Genomic DNA, 25,776 nt, shown 5'->3' on the forward strand with positions numbered 1-25,776 from the left:
TTGGGTTAATACTGAAATGAATTAAGGCTTTGAGGGACTGTTGGAAAGGCATGATTGTGTTTTGAAATGTGAGGACATGAAATTTGGGAGAGGCCAGGGGCAGAATGATATGGTTTGGCTCTGTGTCCCTACTCAAATCTCATTTTGAATTGTAATCCCCATGTGTCTAGGGAGAGACGTGGAGGGAGGTGATTGGATCATGGGGGTGGTTTCCCCCATGCTGTTCTCATGATAGTGAGTGAGTTCTCACAAGATCTGATGGTTTTATAAGGGGCTCTTCCCTCTTCACTCCTCACTCTTTTCTCTACTGCCACCATGTGAAGAAGGTCCTGGCTTTCCCTTCACCTTCTGCCATGTTTGTAAGTTTCCTGAGGCCTCCCAAGACATATGGAACTGTGAGTCAATTAAACCTCTTTTCTTTATAAATTACCCAGTCTTGGGTGTTTCTTTATAGCAGTGTGAAAATGGACTAATACAATGTTATATAATTAATTGCTTACATGTCTATCTCCCACACTAGACTGTTTTTCAAGGAAAATGACTTGAGTTTTATTCATCTTTATAGCATTTGGTGTGTAGTAAAAAGTTAATCAACAGTCGGGATTCAGTAAATGTTTGCTGAATGTTGATTCATTTCATACCATTACACTAAAAGATTTAAAATTAATTGTTAATGCATTATTAATTCACAGGAGAACCGCTGCTGAGCTACAAGTAAAACTATGCTATAATGAGGTCTTCAGATTTTTTAAATTAAGCATACTTCCTTTGAATAGGTTCAAGAAAAACCACTGCTCTGATAAATCCAATGTTATAGCACGCTATGAGGCTCAAAATGTATCAAAGACTGTAAAAAAGCATACAATCTACATTATTAGCTATTCCACAACTCATGGCAAGGGGTGAGGGAGCAGCGTATGTTAGATTTTCAACTTAGAAAACAACTGCCCAGGAACTCCAACTCTATACATTTATCATAAGAAAATAAAACATCAACATCAAGAAAATATAAGAAGTTGGAAAACCAAATATCCAGCAACAGGGGCAAGTTAAATACATCATGGTACATGTACACATCGGATTAACAGTGATGAACTAAAACTTATTAACTGGAAAATATGTCTAAAATATAGTCTTATATGAAAACAGCAAATAACAAAACAATACATAAATTTTTGTAAAAAAATGCATTGTCTATATTTATGTGTACATATACATTGAAAATATGGAAAGATGTAACAAAATGTTAACACATAGCAGTTGATATATTATAGGTCATATGTACAAAGACATATTATCTTTATACTTTTCTGTGCTTCTCAGATGTGTTGCAATGAACATTTATTTCTTTTTAATAAAAAATACTTAAAACTGGCTGGGCAAGGTAGCTCACGCCTATAATCCCAGCGTTTTGGGAGGCTCAGGTGGGAGGATCTCTTGAGGCCAGGAGTTTGAGATCAGCCTGGTCAACATAAGGAGACCCTGTCTCTACAAAAAATTTTTGTCAAGTAGCTAGGCGTGGTGGCACATGCCTGTAGCCTCCCAGCTACTTGGGAGGCTAAGGTAGGAGGACTGCTTGAGCCCAGGGGTTGGAGGTTGCTGTGAGCTATGATCGTGCCAATGAACTCCAGCTTGGGTGACAGAGCAAGATCCTGTCTCTTAAAAAAATTAATTTAATTTTTTAAAATATCTGAAACTTTTAAAATAGAGAAAAGAGGTAATTAATATTGTCCTAATTTAGCAAACAATTACTAATTGAATATTTACTATAGTAACATCTAGAATGTAAAAATATATAATCTATCACATTTTACTTTTAAAAACAGCTTTAAGTAAGTAGGCTTATTTGAGCCTCCCAAAACTTTGTGAAGTAAAAAGAGCTTATTAAGTCCATTTTATAGATATTAAATGACTTGCTCAAGTCATATACCATGTAAATTCAAAAATCCAAATCTAGCCACTGTGATTTCTGCTTCTCAAAGCAAAAAAAAAAAAAAAATGTTATGAATGTCCAGATGTGGCTGGTCATCTCAAGCAGTAGAATAAAGAATGACCATGTAAACAATGATTAGGGGCCAGGCGCAGTGGCTCAAGCCTGTAATCCCAGCACCTTGGGAGGCCGAGGCAGGCGGATCACCAGAGGTCAGGGGTCCGAGACCAGTCTGGCCAACATGGTGAAATCTTGTCTCTACTAAAAATACAAAAATTAGCTGGGGGCGGGTAGCACACACCTGTCATCCCAGCTACTTGGGAGGCTGAGGGAGGAGAATCACTTGAACCCAGGAGGCAGAGGTTGCCGTGAGCCGAGATTGCACCACTGCACTCCAGCCTGGGTGACAGAGTGAGATTCCATCTCAAAATAATAATAATAATAATAATAATAATAATAATAATAATAATGACTAGGAATGCTTTCTGGATTTCCTAATACCGGGAGTAATTCTTTTTCAGCAAATACTTAAGATTACTAGATAAATTCACTTTCCATGTACCTTGTTGTAAAAATTTCCCCTAATTTTTGATTAACTATTCATTAGTCCAATGAATAAACACAGGCCAATACATGGAATTCCTAATGCATTACAACAGATAGATAGAAAAAAACTAGCCAGAGAGTTTAGGAAAAACAGTATTCAGGCAGCAAAGACTGTGAACATCCCCTCAGCCAGAGGCCAGTCTAATCACACCACTGAGTTGAGACCACCATTGAGTTGAGACCAACACTTCACTGACCACTCTTCTAAATCATTTTATTTTATTTTTGATCCAGTCTCTCTATGTACTGTGTCAGTTGCCTAAGGATAGTTGCTTTAAACCACCAGAACAAAGAAATTTCCAGAAAAACGGCACTTCTGACAGACACACGCATTCCTAAAGCAAGCCAAGGGGGTGCATACACAGAATGGGCAAGATCTCTGTGGCTAAGCCAAACTGGAAACCACCTAGAACCAATCACCTCCCCATCTCCATAGTGGAAGCGGCTCTTCATGGAGCACTGAACGTGCAGCGGCTCTCTTTCCACCGGCTTTGGAGCAGCTCCTGGCCTCTCCCATCACGGCAAGACAGAGCCTTTGCCAATGACAGACGGGAAGCATTTGGCAGAGGACATGGGAGGAGAGGGAACTTCCTTAAAGTCTGGCTTTGCACAGACCTGTGTAACGCCAAATTAGGAAGGAAACAGAGCAGAAGACAAGACGTGAGGTGTGAACTGTGAGCAATTTTAGACAGAAAGGCTAGCACTTCTCTGAAATTAGCATATCAACTTTTGGACAAGAAAGTGCCCCTTGGGACTCAGATTAGCTTTAGGGTGTGGGCCAGACATCCACACAGAGGAGGATCAGCAGATGAGTCAGAAGCATCCAGATGGACTTGGACAGACAATTCCCTCGGCTGCTCCATACTAAGGAATTCACTAACCTCTTAGTGAGAAGGGATTAGATTTCATTCCAGACATATCGCAGTGCCACTGGGAGTTTATTGCACATATTTTGGTAATCAGTTAACTGTTCGGTGAACTGTACATAGATGATTCTACAGTGTAGATTTAGTTATTCTCAACCAGTTTAGATAGTCTCTAACAGTTCCAAATCTGTTCAAAATCATTACAAAACACCCAATTATAGGAATCGGTAAATTAAAGATAATATAACAGCCAACACATATAAAATGCTTACTATGTGCCAAGCAATGTTATTATAAAATAATAAAATAATATTTTACATCTATTCATTTATTATCTCCATTATGCAGATAAAGAAACTGAGGCAGAGAGTGGTTAATTAATGTGCCCAGGGTCCCATAGTTAGAAAATGACAGAGTCAGAACCCGAAGCCAGGCAATCTTGCTCTAGAAGCTGTTTGGAAAATCACACTGCACCAAGCCAGCTCCAGCCTGTGCATGCAATCAAGCTCCTGGGGCTCTGAGCAAATAAACCAGGTAAACAGCACTCCTCACAGATTGAGGCCTGAAGAGTTTTCTGCACATTGCACAATTTCAAGAAGCCTGTGTTAATATTAACACTTGCAAAATTTAGACCAAAGCAAACAACTTAAATTCTACAGAAGACACATAAGTAATATAAGTGAGTGAAGCACACTGGCTGTGAGGTGGGGGGTGGGGTTAATGAGGACCAAGAGGGCAGATGCCTACCTAAAAGAGGCAGCCACCCATCACATCTCCAAATGCCTTCCTAGAAGAATGAAAAGCCAGTTTTGCCATTCCTCACAATTTTTCCAGAAAAGTTGAAAATTCAGACTCTTGTACAAAATCCCCCAACTTTCAAATCTTGGCAGTCATTCAAAATTATTTTTTTCTGAATGATGAGCCAAACAAAACCTATCTGCCAACACAGGCTGACACCCCTGTTCTAAATTCATTGTAATTCTCAGCAGACAATGTAATAACAGTCTTGTGAATGACAGAGTACTGGAAATTAATAGAAGTTCTGAAATGTTAGGAAGGCAGTCTTCAATATATAACTACACACAGAGGTTAGTTTAGGTCTAGCTGTGTCTAATGATGGGTCCAAGCATCTCTCAAAATTCACATCTGTTGAAGTACATGAACGGAGCCATGGACATCTGAATCGGATGTCTCCCACACGGACTGCAGCAGCCCAGGGAGAAGGCAAAAACATTTGCTGGAGTGCAGGAAGAAAACATTCAAGTCTCTATTTCCATGTTCAAATCTATATTTTATTCTTTTAATATTTCATTTTGTATATGCACCAGAATGTTTACAGTGTACTTTATTTTATTTATTTATTTTTGAGACAGAGTCTGGCTCTGTCACACAGGCTGGCGTGCAGTGTGCGATCTCAGCTCACTGCAACCTCTGCCTCCCAGGTTCAAGCAATTCTCCTGCCTCAGCCTCCCGAGTAGCTGGGATTACAGGCGCGCCATACCATGCCCAGCTAATTTTGTATTTTTAGTAGAGACAGGGTTTCACCATGTTGGCCAGGCTGGTCTCGAACTCCTGACCTCAGGTGATCCGCCCGCCTTGGCCTCCCAAAGTGCTGGGATTACAGGCATGAGCCACCACGCTCAGCCTTGTAGTGTACTTTAAAGTAGTACATACATACATTCTTCAAATAAATACACGTAAGAAAGAAAATAAACTTTTTCATAATCATCAGCTAAGATGGTTACCCAAAAACTGGTATCAAAATATATCCAGGCAAAGAAACTAGACCATAAAATCCAAGAAATTCTGTCTAGATGGTCATAAAATCCAAGAAATCCTCTCCACCTGTCACAGAGAGAAACTAGACCCCCAATATTAAATCCAGAGAAGCTTGACCCTTGAGTCTACAAGCAGCTGCTACACAGCAGCGCGCCTATGAAACTTCAAGACCAGCAGAAGGAACGGCTCTTGAGGGCAAGGATTGCTTCTTATTCACTTTTCTATGCATACTCTTGCTTGTGTGATAAATGTTATTTACTTGCATGTCTGTCTCCCAACCCAAACCCAGAATAGTTCCAACTTTAAGAGAAGTTAGCAGTTTGGGAGGCCGAGGTGGGCAGATCATTTGAGATCAGGAGTTCGATACCAACCTAGCTAACATGGCGAAACCCCATCTCTACTAACAATACCAAAAATTAGCTGGGTGTGGTGATGTACGCCTGTAATCCCAACTACTCGGGAGGCTGAGGCAGGAGAATCACTTGAACCTGGGAGCCAGATGTTGCTGTGAGCCAAGATCGTGACCTGCACTCCAGCCTTGGTGGCAGAGCAAGATTCCATCTCAAAAGAAAAAAAGAGAGAGAGAGAGAGAAGTTATACACTTTTTCCCCAGGGAACTTCACTTAGGGCTTGGTTAGATCTGCTAAAGTCACACAGATCACCCCCACCCCCGAAGTATGAGGGAAAGAAAGAGTGCTGGGAAGAAAAGTTCTTAGCAATGTGCTGCTTTGACTAGGTCTTTAAGGACTTCACACAGGACAAATTCAGGCTCTTGGCTATAGTGTTTAACTTTCCTACACTCTACTTGGAAAGTAACAGCCAGCAGAAATTTACTTATATAATTGATTCTCTCTCTTCTACACTCTCCACTTGTCCTTTCCTCAGGTCGTCCTATATGTCCTCACGTTAAGCCTAAAATCTTTATGTAAGGAGGTAATTTTTTTAAGATGGGGTCTCACTCTGTCGCTCAGGCTGGAGTGCACTGGCGCAATCACTGCAACCTACAATTCCTGGGCTTAAACGATCCTCCTGTCTCAGACTTCCAAGTAGCTGAGACTACAGGTGCATGCTACCACATCTGGCCTAAGGGGGTAATATTTTTATTTTTTTAATTAATTAATTAATTAATTTTTGAGACGGAGCCTCACATTGTCGCCCAGGCTGGAGTGCAGTGGCGCGATCTCGGCTCACTGCAAGCTCTGCCTCCTGGATTCATGCCATTCTCCTGCCTCAGCCTCCCGAGTAGCTGAGACTACAGGCACGCGCCACCTCACTCAGCTAATTCTTTTGTATTTTTAGTAGAGACGGGATTTCACTGTGTTAGCCAGGATGGTCTCGATCTACTGACCTTGTGATCCGCCCGCCTCAGCCTCCCAAAGTGCTGGAATTACAGGCGTGAGCCACCGTACCCAGCCGGGGGTAATATTTTTAAAGTAACACCATTCTTGGTTACACAAGTTAAATATATTTATATCAGAAATAGTAGAAAACAAAGAGGAAAAGTGGATACATTTAGTGAGCATAATAAATGAATGCATCTTAAATCAATCAAGTGGAATAAAGCCTATACAGGATGCCCTTCAAGTACTTCACAACCTCTCAGCCCCACATCTTACTCCAGCCTCTGCTGAGGTGGCCACGTACATGCAGGCTTCAACCAGATTCAAACAGGTATAATCAGACAGCACCTTGCCTCTGCCTCCCTCTCCCCCTTCCACATACCTTTCGCCTCCTGCTCCAGAGCGTTCTAATGCTAACTAAGGCTTAGGAGCAGCTCCACACTCCTGCATTTGCAACCCAGAAGTGCAGGGGAGTAAATGATTGTGGGTCACTCGTGGCCAATGGGGACAGAAGCAAATGGACACATGCTTCTGCATTTCCGCCCCAAGGCACAGTTCTGAGATACATTTTATATGGCTCCTCAAAAGTGCCTGACATCAAGTACCCAGTATTCTCAGCAGTGGTCAATTTGATATTGTATTCTTCTTTGTTTTTTATAGAGATGTAGGGGGGTCGGGTGTGCATTTCACTGTGTTGCCCAGGCTGGTCTTGAACTTCTGGGCTCAAGCAATCCTCCCACCTCAGCTTCCCAAAGTGCTGAGATTACAGGTATGAGCCACTGTGCCCAGCCTGATAATGTATTCTTGTACTGGCTTTCTCTCCTTCCCTTTTCTCTTCCTAGGTCCTTTACTCCAGTTGGGATCTCATCCCAAATAAACTACCTGAATGCAAGTAATTATCTCAGGCTTTGTTTTTGCAGGGACTTGAGCTATAAAGATGAGAAGCAAGTGGCCTTAGAAAGCAGCCCCTCTGGACCATGGAGCTGGATCACCTGCCCTATTGCTGGTGGTAAGTACGACAGCAATCATCACAGGCATACAGTAGCATCACATCTACTGAAACTCTTACCTGCAGTGAACTGGGATGAGATACATAGATGGAACGGGAAATACTGAATTAAGTGGTAGTTGTGGTACTTGAATGACATAAGGTCAATGGTAATTATAAGAATGATAGAGTTGTATGGCTTTTATTAACTGCTTTGGAAGCCTTGAAGAGGTAATATTAAAATTATATGTTTAGTGCATTAACTATTAACTCAAAGAGGATTGTGAAAGGCCTCCTTGACAGTGTTTAGGTTGACTCATTGCTGGCAGCCATGGGACTGAAATTCAGGCTTAGGAACTAACTATAAAGCTGGAAGACCTGCAAAGGAGAATGAAGGCACAGTCTCAATATGTCTCTCATGTCAAAGTCAGAGCCCTCATAGGAAAAAGAGAGGATTCCAAGACCTGGAATGAGGGCATCTGGGCAGATACCTAAGAATCTTTAATCCTCAGGTTCCCTTGAATTCTCCAAACCATTAGCAACTCTCCCTTCCTCTTGCTAGAGAGCAATAGCCCCTTGCCTAGAGACCCTGCAGTCTTCACACAAGGTAGCTGCCTAACAAGGACATTCTTGTCCTTTTTAAGATCTGCTGCCAGTTAATCTCTTTGCCTCTGAGCCAATAACTAGAGTCAGGTCCCAGCACAGCCCAAGCAGGGAAATATAGTTCCTGCTGCAGAAGTAAACTGCTTATTCATCAAAGGAATATGTATCAGTGGGAACCAGAGGAAGATTATCGGGAGTGGTTTTAGACCAGGGGCTACAAAATGCTAAGCTGGATAAAGAATAATTTATTGACATGGGGGTACTCTTCCATGACTCTGGGTTCAAACTCCTGACAAGGACACCTGAAACTGGTCCTAACACTGAGCTGGAATGGCTCCAAGAAGCTTGGGCAGGAAGATGGTTTCCTGTTAATGAGGTGGAGATGCTGGAACTGAGGAGGTGATTAGAAGGGTCAGGGTGGTGAGATCATTAGTATGGATTTATTGTATGAGACTGAAGAATCCAGACCTATGTTTTCTGGAAGGATGGAAAGGAGAATTCTCCCTTCACAGAGGCTATAAAAAAGTAAACCGATGAAAGAGATGTTGACATCTTTGAGATGCAGAGTTGGTCCCGTTAGGAACCACATCATGTCCTCTAGGCCCTACCACTTCAGCCACTGGCAATAATCAGTCCCACACAGGCTTTAACCAGCTTCACACTGGGGCGGGGACCTTTGGCTTTCTGGCCACAACTAGGTGCCAGATGCTTGGCACTCACACATGTGCAACTAGGTAGTATGAGGGAGCTAACCCCTGTGAGGCTACTCTGGGTCAATGGGGAACAGATGGCCGTGAATAAATACTTCCCCCTATCGCTGTCCAGGGTGGTCAGTTCTGATGCACATTTCATCGGGCTTCACAGGGAGGCATGGTATCACCAATCACTAATAGCTCCCAGCACTGGCCAACTTGTTAATATATTCTGATATTAGCTCTTCATCCGCTCCAATCCCACGCCATCGAATCACTTCCCAAATAAATACCTGCACACATGCTATCACAGGAACATGGGATAAAACAAAGCCCAATAGTTTGGAGGGCAGGAGAGGAGTATTTTTCTATGGGTCAAGACCTCAAAGCCTCCTAGGAAACTGGTCCTAAAGCAGAAGTGGCAGTGATAGAGCATCATCACCAGATATTCACCCCCAACCAACCTCCCACTGAATCTCATCACAAGCACATAAACAACACACTTTTGTTTTTTTAGTAGAACCAAATTCTTCCTTCACACTTACCCTCCATACTGGATCTTTTACAGCTCAACCTGATCAGCTGACAGCAAAGTAAGTAAATATAGAGACATGACAGTGGAAAATGAGGTGAAAAAGTTTTAACAGATATATAAATGAAACTCTCAGGTGATCTTGTCATAGGATTTCAGCTCCCATCACATATTAAAAAGAGCCCATCGCAGGGCCAGGCACTCCAGGTCTGCCTAATTTTCTTAATTTTCTGCTGTTGGACAGAAAATATTCTCCTGTATTCTAGATCTTTTGATAGAACAACAATTTCATCAACATTTACAGCTAAACAAGGAAAAATATGTCATGACTTCACAAAAATAAACATTTAAAAGTAGATCCAAAAATAAGAATTGATTTTTCTGTGGGAGGTACAATCACACCGTATCAAGAACAGGGCACTTCTTAGGAAAATGCAGGAATTTTAACAAACCAAACATACCCCTCTCTTTAAAATATCTTTTCATGCTTTGTTATTGTACATGCCTTAGAGAATCATTTATGTATTAGATGGGTTTGGGGTTGCAATTCTTTATGCATGTCAATCAAAGATACTAAAACCCAATCATGGGGCTGTGGTCCCATGAAATCACACATGCTTTTTTTATAGTTAGCAAAAACACCACACTTAACACAAAAATGGGTGCTCACAGAAACACACAAGAAGAAGATAGGCTTGGTTTTGTCTTTCACATCGATGATGAAATAATGCAATGCACTATTACTATGTTGTCGACTCCTAAGTGAAGTGTGGTACATAATCTGATTTGGCTAGCAAAAAGGAAGTTGGGAAAGGGAGGCATTTAATTTAAACAAGTATCCAATAGTTAATCATTTCAGCAAACCAATTGGCACATCCTAATCTGAATGAATATTAAAATTATATTCATATATGCCTTTTTATTTTGAGGCAGAGTCTCACTCTGTCACCCAGGCTGGAGTGCAGTGGTGCGCTCTTGGCTCACTGCAACCTTCGCCTCCCGAGGTCAAGCAAGTCTCCTGCCTCAGCCTCCCAAGGAAGCTGGGACTACCCAAGTAGCAGGCACACACCATCACACCCAGCTAATTTTTATATTTTTGTAGAAACAGGGTTTCGCCATGTTGGTCAGGCTGGTCTCAAACTCCTGACCTCAAGCATCCGCCTGCCTTGGCTTCCCAGAGTGTTGAGATTACAGGCATGAGCCACTGCGCCCGGCCAACTTATATTCACACATGCTTAATCACAGTTGCTGTATATCACAAATGATGCTGGATGAAGAAACAAGTAATCAAAGCCTGTATACTTAATAACTGTTGTTCACACTGAAATTTCTTATGCTATTAATATCTAAGTTCTCTTCTGTGACTTTGGGCTATTTTAAAAAGGGGGAAAAAATACAGAAACCTTGTTACCATGGAGACCGTAAGCCGGTCAGCCCATCTGCTGAAGAGGATATAAAATTTTGTAAAGTAGAATTTTTAAAACCTTACTATGAGAAACACTTCCTCAAACATAGCAGGGGTGAGAGAGCTACAGAAAATCTGGCAAACAGCCATTTGCAAAATTTGGGGCTATCATTATTTTGATACTAACCATGAATTTGCAATAATTCTTATTAAGGGGAAGCTTTTAATATCTACACATTAGGCTGCTAAAGACGTGAAACCTCTTTGCATGTTCTATGTTAATGATGGTTATGCCAATTTTTAGGGAAAAAAATTAAGAATTTATATTAAAAACTAGTCAAGGTAAACCTAAGATTTGGTTGGTTTTGTTTTGTTTGTTTGTTTGTTTTTTGATTTTTGTTTTTTGTTTTGAGACAGAGTCTCGCTCTGTCGCCCAGGCTGGAGTGCAGTGGCATAATCTCGGCTCGCTGCAAGCTCCGCCTGCCAGGTTCATGCCACGCTCCTGCCTTGGCCTCCCGAGTAGCTGGGACCACAGGCACCCGCCACCACACCCAGGTAATTTTTTGTATTTTTTAGTAGAGACGGGGTTTCACCGTGTTAGCCAGGATGGTCTCGATCTCCTGACCTTATGATCCACCCACCTCAGCCTCCCAAAGTGCTGGTAATTGATTACACGCATGAGCCACCGCGCCTGGCCGGTATCTAGTATTTCCTAATCCAGAAATGTATTCATTCAACAAACATAGTGCAAATGTACCAGAGCCAGGCCTAGACCAAGATGAATGTGTAAGAAACATCAATGTAAACCACTCCTGCCATTTAGGAACTGGTGGAGGTGATTTAATTTCATTCATTCATCCATTCATTCATTTGTTCCATAAGGGTTTACACTGAGCACCCACTATGTGCCAGACACAGTTCTAGGCATTGGGAATTGCAGTGATCAAATGCAATAAAAATTCTTGCCTTCCCGAAGCTTGCAATCAGGTTTAATTTACAGTTAGATGACAATAATTGAGAGGGGCAGTTTAGAGATAAGAACAAGGAGCTGCAAGATGTCAGAATGACTCCTTTTGCCAGGAGCAGTTAGCTCAGGATTCCAGAGAGGTGACTTTTGAGCTGGGGCTTGAGAGATGAGCAGTAGGACACCATCCAAGAATGGGGACCATCATTCCAGATCAAGGGAGCACAGTGTGGAGGCACAGATCTGGAGGAATGTCCATCACGGAGCTGGCTCCAACACAACTTAGAGATCCAACGTGGCTAGGGGAGCTTAATGAATATTACATTTTAGGGAAATGTGTGTATGAAAACCAATTTAAGAGTACAATTATTTTCACAAAGATTTGTAATACTTACTTTGCCTAAACAACAAAATTCCTAAAGAGCATTCATGCCTCAAGATAATATCATAAGTCAAATTTAATAACATAGTAATCTTTTAACATTATAAACCTTTTTTGCAGGTAATATCTCCAACAAGGCTTACAAAAGCCTTATGATGAAGCACAGCAGTTGATTATCTCCATTTTTTTTCTTTTTTTTTGAGACAAAGTCTTGCTGTCACCCAGGCTGGAGTGCAGTGGCGCGATCTTGGCTCACTGCAAGCTCTGTCTCCCGGGTTCACACCATTCTCCTGCCTCAGCCTCCTGAGTAGCTGGGACGACAGGTGCCCACCACCACACCCAGCTAATTTTTTTTTTTTTTTTTTTTTTTTTGTATTTTTAGTAGAGATGGGGTTTCACCATGTTAGCCAGGATGGTTTCGATCTCCTGACCTCATGATCCGCCCACCTTGGCCTCCCAAAGTGCTGGGATTACAGGCGTGAGCCACCGCGCCCGGCTGATTACCTCTGTTTTATAGGGTTGGAAACTAAAATTCAAGTTAAGTGGCTTGGTCTAGTATATGGTTAAGCTAGACCTTGAACTTAGGCTTTTGCTGAAAATATTATGCTCTTTCTACTACTAGAATTTAGGGCCATTTCAAGAGTTTTCACAAAGTAACAGGAAAATGCTTTCAGAGAGCAATATATCACAAATGGCATGGGTCTCAGGAAGAAATCTATATAGATTTACCTTGTGCAGTTGGCACAGAGAATAAGGTCCAGGAGAGCAGACAGAAGTCAGCGATCAGCAAACTGAAACATCTCAATTCCAGCATAATGATTTCCTTAATGAAGGGAGCCAGTCAAGAAGGAAAGACCATATTCCTTGTCATCCAAGGTCCAAACACATCTCCCTCTCCAACCCTCACCCATCACCCCATGCCAAATTCAAAATACCTAAAAGCATCCTCCTCTTTGAAGTGGATGCTTTAGCTCAATGCCATTCGCCTGTGTAGTAAACTGGCAATCGTGCTTTGCTATGTTTACATAAGAATTTAGCCACCACCCCCAGATTCTAGTGCCATCACCAAGGCTGGCATAAGTTAGCATAAGAATGGGATGATTATGAATTTTGAGCAAGCAGAGATTGCTAAGTATTTAAATAAACAGGTTAAGTAACGTTAAGGGATTGGAAAACAGTGCAGGATAATGAAAACAATCTACAAAAATAATTAAAAATACATTTTAAAAATGGAACAAAAGAGATAATGGTGGGCAGATTTGTCAATCTGCTTTCACTCTCAAAAGAATTTAGTCCATTCTCCATTGCCAGCTGTGTTCTCCAAGAGTGGGGCTCTCAGAACTTGGGGGCACTCCCTTCAATAACAAATGCAATCCTCTGGCATTAAAGGCTCTTATTTGACAACAACTCAACAACCTCAACTAACGAAGAAATGTCCCTAGCTTCTAGGTGAAAAGCAGGGATCTAGGACCAGAAGAGGCAGGACTGTATGAAGCAGGGGATAGGGGCAGGAAGGATAGGATGCTGTGCTGGATCCAAAGCTATCGTCCAGGGTCAAAGACTGAGAATCAGCTGAAGAGTCCTAGGTAAGCCCATGTGAAGGGGACTGAGTTCAGAATAAGGCAGGCAGGGAAGGAATGGCAAAACAAAAGAAAACAATGCTATGCAGTCATTACTCCAGGAGGCTATGAATCCCAGCAGGCAGGCTGAGCAACAGAGGTGAGGACCCCAGGGTAAGAACCACCAACACTACCACCATCACCACCACCATCATTGCCATCTCCACCACAGCTACCATCAGCAGCCCCCCCATTTATACTAATACCACCATCACCAATACCAACATCACCACCATCACTGCCATCAGCACCCTCACCACTACCATCATGGCATAATCACTACTACCATTCCCACCTTCCTCTCTGCCATCACCAACATCACCATCATCAACACCAGCAGCACCACCACCACAACCATCACCACGCCATCATGGCATAATCACTACTATCATTACTACTGTCCCCACCCTCCTCTCTGCCATCACCATCATTACCACTACTGCCACCATCATCACCGCCAGCAGCACCAACCACAACCGTCACCACTGTCACCACAGCATAATCACTACTACCACTACTACCGTCCCCACCCTCCTCTCTACCATCACCATCACTCCATCACCATTACCACCTCTATCATCACCATCACCTCCGCCTCCACCCAACCCTTACCAAGCACCATCACCATCCTATAGTCACCACTATTGCCCCATCTTCATCATCACCACACCTACCCTGACACCCAGTACCATCAACAGCACCATCGTAACCACTCATGTCACCATCACCACAACCACCCTCACTGCCATCACCAATGTTACCATCATCACTCTAGGATGCTCCCTCCACAAATAGAGAAACAGGGAGAGGCTTTCAAATGTCAGACTTCCCACCAGTCTCTAAAGGTGGAAGGCAAATACCGATACAAATTATGGCCACCACCCTGCTTGAAAAGAAGAGCTACAGTGAGATGTGCTTTTAAATAAAATAATTTGCATCCAATATTTACATATATTATTTCATTTTTCAAAATTCTGACACCATCCTACAAGGCAAGTATTATTATCCTTATTTCACATTATTATTTGCCTCAGGTCACACAAATAGTAAGTGATAGAACATGGACTCACAGTCCATTCACCTGATGCCACAACTGATTCCATCAACAGCTCTGCTGGTGCTGCTTCTGAAGAAAATTAAGTCACAACCAAGTCCTTGGGAGGTTCACTGTCAATGGGAGAGAGACCTGTAAACATATCACTGCACAACAATGTGAGAGTTACTCGGAGCATACTAAGGGAGGAAGAAACAAATCCTGCCCAGGAGTGTCAGATGAGGCTGTACAGAGGCTGTGACATATATGCAATCATGAAGAAAAGGAGTAAGAGTCACCAGAAAAAGCAACAGAAGGAAGAGAATTCCAGGTGGAGGCCAGGCAACCCGAAGCACACGGGCAGCGTGGACTCACTGCTGCTGGCTCTGCTGACTTTCCCACGTTTGACTTGGCCTGAGAGCCTCAAGTCTGGTCAGCTGAGCCATACACCCCTCAGCCACACACACAGACTCCTGCTAAGACTAGCTTTGCCCTGCCTCCAGCTCAAATTCCAGAGCCCAGTAAGTCTTGCTGCCTCCTGAGGAGGTCTGGGACCAAAGGATCTCATCTACAGGAACTCAGGCATTGAATACTGGGCCCCGGACCAAAGCATTAGCCACCAGCAGATTAAGAGCTGAGGCCAAAGTCAGTGCTGCCCCGGATGCTCTCTATTAGGGTGGAAACTGTCCTGAAGCAGGTCAAGGATGGGGCATCCAAACAAACAAGAGTGAAATATTTGCTCACCTGCATTTCACCAAACTGTAGCTAATATCCCCGAAATCATGTCACGTAACTCGGTGTGTGGGGTATGCATTTTGTCATAAGGTCTTTTTGGAAAGCAGATTAGGAAGGAACTTGCTGAAAGTTAGCAGGCCATGGCAGGAGCTAATAAGGAGGACATGTGATTACAACCGCTTTTCGTTTTTGTCCATGCAAAAAATCACTGCAGTTATGTGTTTGGGATCGAAACTATGGGTCCATGGACATCTCTTTACATAGTTTCAGGTAAACTCCAAATTACTTTCTGAGAAGACCCTCGGCCCTTGAATCATCTCTAAGCCTTCATTTCAGGCACATGTTATTAAAGGATATCTTAATTCTTAAAGGAAGACATCCTGTCTATCCTTGTGTAATACCCCACTCAGCTGATAACAAAGACTAGGACCTACCCAGATACTGAATCTCAGAAGTCACTGTCATTCTATTCACTTACCAGTTAACATTTACTAAACTTATATGGCGTTCCTGATGCCTATTCTGTCAATTCGGAATGTGCAATGACAAGGATATATACCAGTTCTTTGCCTCTTTGGAGCTTACATTCCAGTGAGAATTGACAGAAATGAGTAAGTGAAAACTACAGAAGGTAAATTCTGATAGTAACAGATTATGACAGAGAGTAAGCAGGGAGGGGGGCTGGCCGCCATGGATTGGGCAGCCAGGGGAGGTCTCTCTAAAAAGGTGATGTTTGGCTTGGGGAATGAAAGAACCAGCCATCTAGAGAGCTGGGGAGGGAGCATTCCAGAAGGAGAGCAGAAGTGCAAAGGCCTGGAGGTAGGACTAATCTTGGTTTATTAAAAGAATGCAAAGAGCCTAGCATAGTGGCTCATGCCTATAATCCCAGCACTTTGGGAGGCCGAGGTGGGTGGATCACTTGAGGTTAGGAGTTTGAGACCAGCCTGGCCAACATGGCGAAGCCTTGTCTCTACTAAAAATACAAAAATTGGCCAGGCACAGTGGCTCACACCTGTAATCACAACACTTTGGGAGGCCAAGGCATGCGGATCACGAGGTCAAGAGTTCGAGACCAGCCTGACCAACATGGTGAAACCCCATCTCTACTAAAAATACAAAAATTAGCTGGACGTGATGGCACATGCCTCTAATCCCAGCTACTCAGGAGGCTGAGGCAGGAGAATCGCTTGAACCCGGGAGGCGGAGGTTGCAGTAAGCCAAGATAATGCCACTGTACTCCAGCCTGGGCGACAGAGCAAGACTCTGTTTTTAAACAAACAAACAAATACAAAAATTAGTCACGCGTGGTGGTGCACACCTATAGTCCCAGCTACTCGGGAGGCTTGAGGCAGGAGAAATGCCTGAACCTGAGAGGCAGAGGTTGCAGTGAGCCGAGATCATGCCATCACACTCCAGCCTGGGCGACAGAGGGAGACTCCCTCTCAAAAAAAGAACATAAAGAAAACCCGAGACTGGGAGGAGAAGGGTTAGTAAGCCGAAAAATGAAGATGAAGTAAGAGAGTCTGACAGGAGGTATATTACTGCAGAGCCTTGGAGGCCACAGTAGCAAATTTAGATTATATTTTAAACCCAACTGAAATCCATTAGAGGGTTTTAAAACAAAAATGGCCTGATCTGATTTCCTTTCTAAAAAGACAACTCTGGCAGCTGTGTGCAGAATGGACCTGCTGGCATATGGACAGAGGGAGATTCTTTCAGTAGGTCAGAAGAGAGACGGCAGTGGCGCAAGCTGAGAACTAGGGCAGCAGGAGGAGCGATGGCTGAGCTTGGGATGGCTTTTTGCGATAGAACTGACTAGAAGGATGCAGTTCCATTTTCAATATCCATCCAAAGTCCTTCTGTGAGGAACAATATTCTGGGAGGACGTTCTGCTGCATATGTAAATCATCAGTTCATCTGCATCCATGATTTTCATAGAGCCCTCAGGGTCCTCAGAGATGCCTCTAGAACTGCTGCAGAGAGTATGAGGAGGAAACTGGGAAGGTGGTCCACACAGATCCCCGAATCTCATCAAAGCATCTCCAAATATGTCAATTACCAAAGACGACATCCGCAATTTCATTTGAAGGAAATGTTTCTGTGTGAAAACCAAACTTCGAAAACTACTATCGTGATGAGGCATAGTCTGCATAACTGGCTCCAACATCCATTCTCTCCTTCCTTCCAGAAATAGAGCTGTCCCAATTTTTAGCCTTCACATGGCAACTCAGCTAGAGTCAGAATTTCTCAGCCTCCTTTGAAGCTAGATATCGCCTCATGACAAAGTTCAGGCCAATGGATTGTGAGCTGAAGAAATCTGTTTAACTTCTGGGTCATCCTCTTAAAAAGCAAGCCGCTTATCCTTCTTTTACCGCTTTGAGCTACCTGGAAAATGGTAATGACTGTAGGGCTCACACTGGATCCAAAGATGGAATCTAAATGTTGAAAATGGCAAAGCCACCCAACAACCTAGGTCCTTGGACTACTGATCTCTTGGAATAGAGCCAACTACCCATGCTGAACTGCCCACCTTCCTGTAGACTGTTAAGTGACAAAGAAATACATATTGATCTTTTGGTGTCAGTATTACAGCAGCTTAGCATAGACCCAGGCAGAGTTTCACAAGCCAGTGTGTGGTCCACCATGTGTCTCATACCCTCTTCTGCAGCAAACAGTAATGTTCTAGATGGCAGCTGCTCTACTGGAGAAAGAACAGTGAGTAAACCCCAGCTAACCCACCAAGAGATATGCAGAGTGAGTGTAAAATAAACCTTTGTTGTGTTTTGTTGTTGTTGTTGTTTTGAGACAGTCTTGCTCTGTCGCCCAGGCTGGAGTGCAGTGGTGCAATCTCGGCTCACTGCAAGCACTGCCTCCCGGGTTCACGCCATTCTCCTGCCTCAGCCTCCTGAGTAGCTGGGACTACAGGCACCCATCACCATGCCCAGCTAATTTTCTGTATTTTTAGTAGAGACGGGGTTTCACCATGTTAGCCAGGATGGTTTCGATCTCCTGACCTCGTGATCCACCCGCCTTAGCCTCCCAGAGTGCTGGGATTACAGGCGTGAGCCACCGCACCCAGCTGTATTGTTGTTGTTATTACTGTTTTAGAGAAGTATTTATTATACATCACCTAATGTATCCTGACTGCTGAAAAGAGCTGCTCTAAAATCTCCCTGCTTGGCCGGGCATGGTGGCACACACCTATAATCCCAGCACTTTAAGAGACCAAGGAAGGAGGATCACTTGAGTCCAGGAGTTTGAGACCAGACTGGGCAACATAGTGAAACCCTGTCTCTACAAAATATTGTAAAATTAGCTAGGCACAGTGGTGTGTGCCTGTAGTCCCAGGTACCTTGGAAACCAAAGTGGAAGGATTGCTTGAGCCCAGGAGGTTAAGGCTGCAATGGATGGTGATGGTGCCACTGCGCTCCAGCCTGGGTAACAGCAAGATCCTGCCTCAAAAAAATAAACAAATAAAAGTAAAATCTCCCTCTCAATTACATCAGACCAGAAAAGTACATCCATCACCTAGAGTTCTGAAAAAGGCTGATGTCTGAATCCCACCCCCAAGAAATCCAGATATCATTAGGTTGGGATGTGGCTTGGACATGGGGATTCTAATGTACAGCCAAGGTTGAGAATCACAGACATTTGTGAATCATACAGCAATAGCTCCTACATAATTGCTTTTATTGAATTGTACTCTAGCATGATGAGAAGTATAATCTATATACTGAAGTATATTATAAGAAACAACTCTAGAATTATCAGGTTTAATTATTCAGGGTTTAATTTACTGTCTTTTAAAATTTTTTTTATTTTTTATTTTATTTTTTTTGAGACGGAGTCTCACTCTGTGGCCCAGACTGGAGTGCAGTGATGCAATCTTGGCTCACTGCAACCTCTGCCTCCTGGGTTCAAGTGATTCTTCTGCCTCAGTCTTCTGATTAGCTGGGACTACAGGAGCACACCACCATAACCAGGTAATTTTTTGTATTTTTAGTAGAGACAGGGTTTTACTATATTGGTCAGGATGGTCTTGAACTCCTGATGTCGTGATCCCCCTGCCTCGACCTCCCAGAGTGCTGGGATTACAGGTGTGAGTCACCACGCCCAGCCAATTCACTGTCTTATACAGTGTCAACTCTATGAGAACATGGGAGAAGTTTCTCTCTAATTTCGAGGTGGGAAATACTTGTAGTTTTCTTAAACAAGTTTACTTTTACCCTTGGACATTGAAAATCTCATAAATGACCTTGCTTTCCTCTCTGGGTACTTCCTAGAAAGTTCAGAGTCAAATCAGGGAATAAGATCAGTGGCATATATTTTGTGTACTCGACGCACTGTCTTACCTGCATTTTTTCCTTAGTTCATTGTATTCACTATTGGTTTGGATGTTTTGTCCCCTCCAGATCTCATGTTGAAATGTGATCCCCAATGTTAGAGGCAGGGCCTAGTAGGAGGTGCTTGGGCCATGGGGCACATCTCTCATGAACGTCTTGGTGCCCTGCTCAGGGTAATGAGTGATTTCATGCTTTGAGTTCATGCGAGATTTGTTTTTTGAAAAAAACACCTTCCCCCTCGTGCTCCCAATCTCGCCATGTGATCTATCTGCTCCCCGTTCACCTTCCACCATGACTGGGAGCTTGCTGAGGCCCTCACCAGCAGCAGATGTGGGCACCACGCTTCCTGGACAGCCTGCGGAACTGTAAGCCAAAATATGTGAGCCAAAATAAACCTATTTTCTTTATAAGTTACCCAGTCTCAGGTATTCTTTTATAGCAATGCCAACAGACTAACACTCTTGTGATATCATACAAGCTAACTTAAGTCATTTCCAGAATAAAGCAGGATATAAATATAATGTTTACATAATGAATAAGGAGCATGTGCTACTGACTAGAAGGATGAGAAGGAAAATAGTCAAGTGCACCAGCTTACCAAGTGAATTAGTCAGCTTGAGCTGCTGTAACAAAATACCACAGATGGGTAACTTAAACAATGTGATTTTATTTCTCGCAGTCCCAGAGGCTAGGAAGTCCAAGATCAAGATACTGACAGAGAGCTGGGCTCAGTGTGCATGCCTGTAATCCTAGCTACTTGGGAGGCTGAGGCAGGAGGATTACTTGAGCCAGGAGTTCAAGTTCAGCCTGGGCAACATAGCAAGACCCTGTCAATAAAAAATAAAAATAATAAAAAAAAAGATCCTGACAGATTTGGTTCTTAGTAAGAGCCCTTTTCCTGGCTTGCAGACAGCCACCCTCTAGCTATATTCTCACATTGTAGAGACAGAGAGAGCTCTGGTCCCGCTTCTTCTTACAAGGGCACTAATTCCCTCATAGGGGCCCTACCCTCAAAATCTCATCTAAACCTAATTACCTCCCAAAGGCCGCACCTCCAAATACTATCACATTGGTTAGTGTTTTGTCATATGACTAAAAAAAAAATTCCACCAGAATCTACTTATTAAATAGTTAATGTTACTTAAAAACAGTAATTCCTACCTCATCTTTTGCAATAAAGGCAACTTTGATGAACTATATGTGCAAATATCAGGCCCATGGCAAACACGGAGTAAGCAGGAAAGTCAGTATTAAAAGCCCCTAATGCAGTATTTTCAAATGACGAGAATCAACCTTGTGGTTCCACTCACCTTCAGCAAAGTTCCAATATGGCAACTTGTGTTATTCTTTATTATAGATTTAAAGCCCCATTAGCTACTTGTTCTTCCTGGCGGCTATAATAATTATAATAGCAGGAGCTATACTATTCCTCAGCAGACTTCCTCTTAATAGCTTCCAGGATGCTTATCTGAGAACCATCTCACCACATTTCACAAATACTTCATCCTTGACAGCCCACTCTATTCTTTGCACATCCTTTCATGCTGCATGCATATACTTGAAAGAGTTATAAATTCCAGCTCCATCCCAAATTATCTTTCCTCCTGTAAACTCCACATCATCTCTTTGCTACATTATAAAGGAATGTCCTTATCTGAAGTTTCCAATATTTGATACTGAATGACCGTATGTTGCATGAGTTCGTTTCAGCAGCTAAGTGACAATGGCTTTCTGCCAAAGCTGCAGAATAGTCATTCCTCAGAATCAGTAGGAAATTGGATTCAGGACCCTCCATGGACACCAAAGTCCTTGATGCTTGAGTCCCGCAGTCAGCCTGCAGAACCCTCAGACCTGAGAGCTAACTGTACAGTGTATTCTACCAAAATGAATGAGTTGACCACATAATCTGTGGACACAGCCATAAAGTCCTATAATACTAGAACTTGATGGAATCTTAGAGGTTACCTAGTCCTCCCCACTCTCACCTGCATTTTGCAACAAGGAAAACAGAGGCCTTAAGAAGTATTCATTCAGGCAGTCTCCCCTGTATCAATAGTTATGTGGTGTCCCAGAAGTTCAACTGTTCAGTCAGTTATTTGAAACTTGCTACATAATTTCCCATTAAAATACATTGTTACAACAGAAAGCTAGGCTCCCAGATTAGTCCACAAAATCCTACTTAGGATAGATGGTGGTGATGTTGGTAGGCACAACCATGTGAATGTAGTTAAATGTCACTCAACTGTATATTTAAAAAATGGTAAAGATGGTAAATTTTCTCTTATATTTATTTTACCACACTTAAAAAAAAAAATGTAACTCATGAAGTGACTGAAAGTTGTGGTACCAGAGGAAAGAGGAGCAGAAGGAAGAAGTTCCCACCATCCTGCCTACGTCCAAAATTCCCTTAGGAAACTGCCCTCCCCAGTTTCAGCCACTGTGGGGCTGCCTCAATCTCATCTCCAGGTAGCCAACTGCTGCCTTAAGATAGTCCCCCTGGCCGCAGTGTTGGTTTATGAGCCATTTCAGTTCAATGAGATTCAAGAAGTATGTGTATGTATGTGTGTGTCTGCACGTGCACACAAGCATGTGTACGTGTGTGTGTATGTGTGTGTGTGCTGCCAGGGAGGGTATTTAAAGCCCCATTAGCTGCAAAAAGAAAGCAAGCAAGGAAAGCAAGGAAGGAAGAAGGGAGGGAAGGGAAGAGGGAAAGAGGGAGGGAGAGAAAGAAGGAGGGAGGAAAGAAGGCACCTCTCCTTTTTTATTCTGCTGGAACTACTATAAGGAAGCCTATCTGGACAGGATCGTGGATAAATGGGAGATCCTGAATCACTGTGGCCACTGCTGCCACCATAATGGGTGCTAAACTGAGGCCTAAACCAGCACACAGAAGAACACACAGTGTTAACTGCACAGAAAGGGTAGAGCTGCTGATGAAGCCATGAACTTTGGAACATACAGTATCTGAAGTATAAAGTTTACCTCTGAGCTTTTACTTGCATGAGTCAATAATTCCTTATTTTGTTGTAGCCAATTTGTGCTGGCTTTCTGTTGACTTGCAATGAAAATATTCTTATCAGATACACTTCTAGAATAAAGTTTGAAATAGACCAAGTTTGATCCTCATCCACTTCCCTTTCTGAAACCATCTTCCACCAGCCACTCTCTTTCTGCCCAGGCACCAGTGCCCTCCTCTGTTCCAAGGATCCCATTCCGATATCCTACTCAGGCCTGCACTAACTTTGAAAATGCTTCAGGCCCTGACATCACCTTCTCCTTTCCTCCTCCTTCTTTTACTCCCTGCTCCACCTCCACCACAAGTACAAATGCATACAACAAAAATATTTTAAATATATAAATTACTATAAGTATGTTGTAACTGAGCCTAAAAGAGGACGAAGTTTGTGCCCACATCAGTTGGTGTGGGTCGACATGAATGGGTAGAAAAGTCACTGCTGGAAGCAGGTTTTAGGTGCAGTTCTGGGCAGAGGCTGAATGATGTCTGTTCCCCACAGAGAGATGCAGGTCATGCTGCAGAAGCTGGCTTTACAAGGGAATCTGGGAGCCACTAGGCACAAGAAGAGCCACTTGAGGGCCCAGGGGACACACTGTGACCCAGAGTTGTGAAAGTCTGGAACACAGGTGGTCCAGGGAGGCTGAAGAGTACAGTGCTCAAAAACAGCACCTTAGAAGGAAGGAGCTGTGTTCTCACTGAGGAAGGCACAGCCCCTGCAGCAGAAGCCTCTTCAAAGGCTGGTGGCAGTAGACATCCATGATGGGGGAGCTGTGAGCACACGTTAAGACACTTGCTGGACTCAGAAACAATGGGCAACAGGTTAGGGGGAAGGTGTTAAGGTTCTATGTCTCCAGGTGAGAAATGTGAGCAAGCAATATATGGACTATTAATGTGGATACATGACAACTTCTGCTGCTGCTGCTCCTGCCTCCTCTGTTTTTTGTTTTTTGAGGCAGGGTCTCACTGTGTCAACTAGGCTGGAGTGCACTGGCACAATCATAGCTCACTGCAGCCTCAACCTCCTAGGCTCAAGCAATCCGCCTGCCTCAGCCTCCAGAGTATCTGGGACCACAGGTGCGTGCCACCACGCCTGGCTAATGTTTTTGTTTGTTTTGTTTTTGTTTGTTTTGTAGAGATAGGCTCTTGATATGTTGCCCAGCTGGTCTCGAACTCCTGGGCACAAGTAATCCTCCCACCTCAGCTTCCCAAAGTGCTGGGATTACAGGCGTGATTATGGGCACAATGTCAATGTATATCCACAGGTTAGTGTGACATAGGGACATTTAGATTATACAAAGGAGATTTTAATAAGTGAACAGCCAAAACACAGTATCAGGGCCATGAGAGAGAAGGAGACCTAGCGCCACATTAAAGAGCTTCAGGGAGAAGATTCAAGAGGGATTTTGACAAGTGGGAAGATTATCAAGTGGAAATGGGGAAAGCACTTTAAGGTGAAGGAATGTCATGATCGAGGGAGTAGAGGGATGAAAGCAGGGGTTACGTCCAAGTCTAGGTACCTGTGGCTGCCATGCAAGTACGGTCAGAGGGGAGGGAAGGGGAACACACTGACATGAAAGGGCAAACAGATCCGGGGAGATGGGAGCGCCGCTGCTTCGTTGGGGTGGGCTTTGTTAAGATGGTAAAATGAGCATACTTGTAAGCAATAAGTCAAATTACCATAATGTATGAATGAATAGCGCCTCCAAAGACTCCTGGGAACATTTATCGTTTTAAAATAGGCTGCTTGTTAACCCAAACCATCTTGGAACTGTCTGAATTTCAGACAGTGGAGGAAACAGAAAAGCAGTCAGGCAGTGTGAAAACAAGTATCTGGGGGCAGGACTACCCCTGGGCGGCCTCATCCTCCCACTCCTACCTTCCCATCCCCACCGTGAGGGTCCCGGCCGGTCTCCACAGCTCTTCCCACTTCCTCTCAGCTGGTTCCCTTCTCAACTTCCAAACCCACACCTGGGTGTGGCACTCCAAGGTCTGGCTTTGTGTTGCTGTTGTTGCTTTAAACAAGACCACAGCCGGGCGCGGTGGCTCAAGCCTGTAATCCCAGCACTTTGGGTGGCCAAGGCGGGCGGATCACGAGGTCAGGAGATCGAGACCATCCTGGCTAACCGGGTGAAACCCCGTCTCTACTAAAAAATACAAAAAAACTAGCCAGGCGCGGTGGCGGGCGCCTGTAGTCCCAGCTACTCAGGAGGCTGAGGCAGGAGAATGGTGGGAACCCGGGAGGCGGAGCTTGCAGTGAGCTGAGATCCGGCCACTGCACTCTAGCCTGGGCGACAGAGCAAGACTCCATCTCAAAAAAAAAAAAAAAAAAAAAAAAAAAAAAAAACAAGACCACAGTTGTGGAGGGAGGCCTCAATAATGGCGGATGTTTTTAACATATGTATATGTTGGACATATTATGTTTTGCCTGCCTGCACTGTCTTTTTAATAACCTGCTGCAGCCATAAAAAAATAAATAAATAAAAAATAAAAAACCAGCAGTGAATGTACTGAATGCTACTGCACCTACACTTTAAAATGCTTACAATAGTAAATTTTATATTACATTTATTATACCACAATAAAAAATAAATAAAACATAATTGTTAGAAAACATACCAAGGTCCTTGTTTTTTATTCAACAATTAGCACTCTTTGGTGTCTTCTTACTAAAGAGGGGAAATAAATAAATACTTATAAATATGACATTTGCCTTTGATTGGGTTGGTTTACACCCTCACTGTCTCTACTAATGTACAAATAGTCATAACAATAATATCCATGGTACACATTTCTCTTACAACATAGATTTGACAGAGTTTTTAAAAAGATATTAGATATAGTTTAATGTTCATTTTACATATCAAGAGGAATATGTATATTGTATTAAAGTAAATGAATACAACAATCAATACTACATGAAAAACAGAGCCTTCCCTATCAGAG

The 25,776-nt window shown here is 43.2% G+C and overlaps 1 protein-coding gene across 4 annotated transcripts in view; it reads right to left on the reverse strand.

Annotated features, from left to right (window-relative positions):
- CACNB4 (calcium voltage-gated channel auxiliary subunit beta 4) overlaps positions 1-25,776 on the reverse strand; it is a 268,392-nt gene that overhangs the window by 229,963 nt on the left and 12,653 nt on the right. The gene's annotated exons all lie outside the window — the stretch shown is intronic.

This window comes from Macaca mulatta, chromosome 12, assembly GCF_049350105.2.
Source record: "Macaca mulatta isolate MMU2019108-1 chromosome 12, T2T-MMU8v2.0, whole genome shotgun sequence".
Taxonomy (NCBI): Eukaryota; Metazoa; Chordata; class Mammalia; order Primates; family Cercopithecidae; genus Macaca; species Macaca mulatta.